Source organism: Echinops telfairi, unplaced genomic scaffold (assembly GCF_000313985.2).
Source record: "Echinops telfairi isolate 266 unplaced genomic scaffold, ASM31398v2 ScPeMD7_7469;HRSCAF=8507_1, whole genome shotgun sequence".
NCBI classification, from domain to species: domain Eukaryota; kingdom Metazoa; phylum Chordata; class Mammalia; order Afrosoricida; family Tenrecidae; genus Echinops; species Echinops telfairi.
Genome location: NW_022111373.1, coordinates 63,366,285 through 63,368,716, shown reverse-complemented (window position 1 = coordinate 63,368,716; position 2,432 = coordinate 63,366,285).

Genomic DNA, 2,432 nt, shown 5'->3' with positions numbered 1-2,432 from the left:
GCCCTGGATTCCCTGTATTTTCAGTTCCTATCTGTACTAGTGTACATTCTCTGGTCAAGCCAGACTTGCAAGGTTGAATTTGAGTCATGGTAATGGGAGAGGGGAGGAAACATTTAGGAACTAGAGGAAAGCCAGTCAGGGTGCGATGTAACAACGATGAAAAAATACAACTTTCCTCTAGTTCCTACCCCTTTTATCAATATTCCCCTGTGTAATCTTTTATCAAAATGTTCAATAATCATAGCCAGGCGTCATTCCGTTTTCTAGTCTTGAAGCAATCATGACAAATAGTCATGGAAGCAATTAGCAGTATGTTCCACACTCTGCTCCCAGTCCTACCGCTCCCCTCTCTGCTTGAGGAGAAGACAGAGCAACTGCTGTGCCTTTACGGCAATTGTGCCTTTGAGAACCCAGATAGCACACATCAAACACGGAAGTAGTTTAAACATGTTATTTCTTCAATTAGCATGGCTAGTCCACGAAGCTATTACCCTAAACATCTAAACCAAATCTTATATTGTATTGTACATAAACAACCTAAACAGATAGTTTATCTTGTTTTCCACTTTGTAAATGTAGTTGACACAATTTCTGCCAGCCACACTTTTTACAGCGGTACAACTAATAGACAGCAATTATAATAATCAATATCATATTCTCATAACCGTTAATTCCTCTTTCTCAGTCTCCCTCCCACTCCTGCTACATACTAGTAAACTTTGTTGTCGATACACGTATTTTTTGTTGTCTTTTTATATACCTAAGGCATACAATATTTGTCTTTTTGTGATTGACTTTTCTCGCACAGGATGCCTTTTAGCTTCATCTACATTGTCGTATGTATCAAGATTCCATTTTTTTCTACTGGCTTAGTGCTCTATGCCATTGCATGGATGTACTGCATCTTGTTTTCCATCAATAAGTTAATGGACATTTTAAGTTATTTTCCTTTAGATTGTTAATTGTGATATTATTGCAATAAAATTGATGCACAATCTCTGATTACGTCTCTCTTGTTAAGTCTTTTGAGTGTCTTCTGTCTCGGAGTGAAATTGCTGAGTCACATGGTAGTTATTTTTGCAGTTTTTTGAGGAACCATGACACTGTCTTCCTTAATGATTATCATTTGACATTCTGACCAGAAATAGATAAGAATGTTCATAATGACTATCATTTGGCACTCCAACCAGAAATAGATAAGGATGTCCATAATGACTATCATTTGGCATTCCCACCAGAAATAGATAAGGATGTCAGTGCCACGCACCCCAGCCCCAAACTGCCATGTGCTGCTTCATGTGATCGAGGCACAGTGATACATGGTAAAATGACACCTCATTCTGGTTTAGGTTTGCATTTCATTAATGGGGAAGGGCACTGAGTATCTTTTCATGTAATTTGTTGCTGATTGATTTTTTTTTTTCTTTGCTGAATTACCTATTCAAGTCTTTTGCTCATTTTTAGATGATTGTTAAGTTGTCAAAATTTTCTATATTTATTTATAATTAGATTCTTTGTAGAAATATTAATTTTTGGAGACATTCACTATAAATGCTAATTAGAAGGCACATACCTCTGCCATGTATTAGTTTTTGGTTGTGGGTGAAACCTTCTTAGTCTCTATCCATTATTGCTGGTTGTTTTTTGGTGTTATTTTTTTTTGTTTTGTTTTGTTTTTTGGTGTTCTATTGGCACAATGGAACTACTGTAATTAGCTTTATGGATTCCTCCTGTTTGCCTTGTGTGTATGTGTATCGGATATTTTCTGAATTGTCTTTCTTCTTAGGTGCTGTTGAGTCAGTTATGACTCACAGGGACCCTGGGTACAGTAGAAGAAAAGATCACCAGCCCTGCATGGTTCCCACAATTGTTCTTATGTTTAAGGCCACTGTGATAGCCACTGGGTCAACCCATCTTGTCAAGGACTTCCCTCTATTCTGTTTCCCCTCTTTACCAAGCATGATGTACTTCTCCAGAGACTAGTCTCTCCTTACACTGTGCCCAATGTATGTGAGAAGTAGTTTTGCCATCTTTGTGACTCAGCATTCTGGCTGTACTTCTTCCAACACAGGGCTATTTGTTCTTTTGACAGCCCATGGTGATTTCAATGTTCTTCACAAGCATTAGAATTCAAATGCATAATATCTTCTTTGGCCTTCTGTATTCAATGCCCAGCTATCACATGCATATGAAGTGAATGAAAATACCAAGGCTTGGGTGAAACATACCTTGGTCCTCAAAGCAGCATCCTTACCTTTGAACATTCTAAAGAGGTCTTGTGCAGCAGATTAACCTAGCACAATGTACCATATGCTCTCCTGACTATTACTTTCAGGAGCATTGATTATGAATCCAAGCAAGAAGAAATCTCTGATAGCTTCAAATGTTCTTAGTGGTACCCTGAATATTATAGGTAGCAGCTTATATGTATA